The sequence below is a fragment of the Thermobia domestica genome, chromosome 1 (genome assembly GCF_964235325.1).
Source record: "Thermobia domestica chromosome 1, izTheDome1.hap1.1, whole genome shotgun sequence".
Taxonomy (NCBI): Eukaryota; Metazoa; Arthropoda; class Insecta; order Zygentoma; family Lepismatidae; genus Thermobia; species Thermobia domestica.
In genome coordinates this window covers 122,676,342-122,676,588 of record NC_137454.1, presented here as the reverse complement: position 1 = coordinate 122,676,588, position 247 = coordinate 122,676,342, and positions in this window count along the sequence as shown.

The following is a 247-nucleotide window of genomic DNA, read 5'->3' as shown; positions in this document are numbered from 1 at the left end:
CTTTATATATGTTCTACAACAAATCAAACTTGTGACACCCCACCACTGTACTTAATCAATAATTGTGACAACCTGTTCGAAATCAGGTAATTTGATGCGTCAGTGCCATCCATTTTTCTTGCGTTTGCAGTTTGACTGCACATTTAAATCAAAGTTCTCATTTTAGAAACAATTTCTACAAAAACAATTTTAGTAATTTGGTCGACGTAGCTACGAAGCTGCGGCCGTGGTAGTATTTTACTCAAAC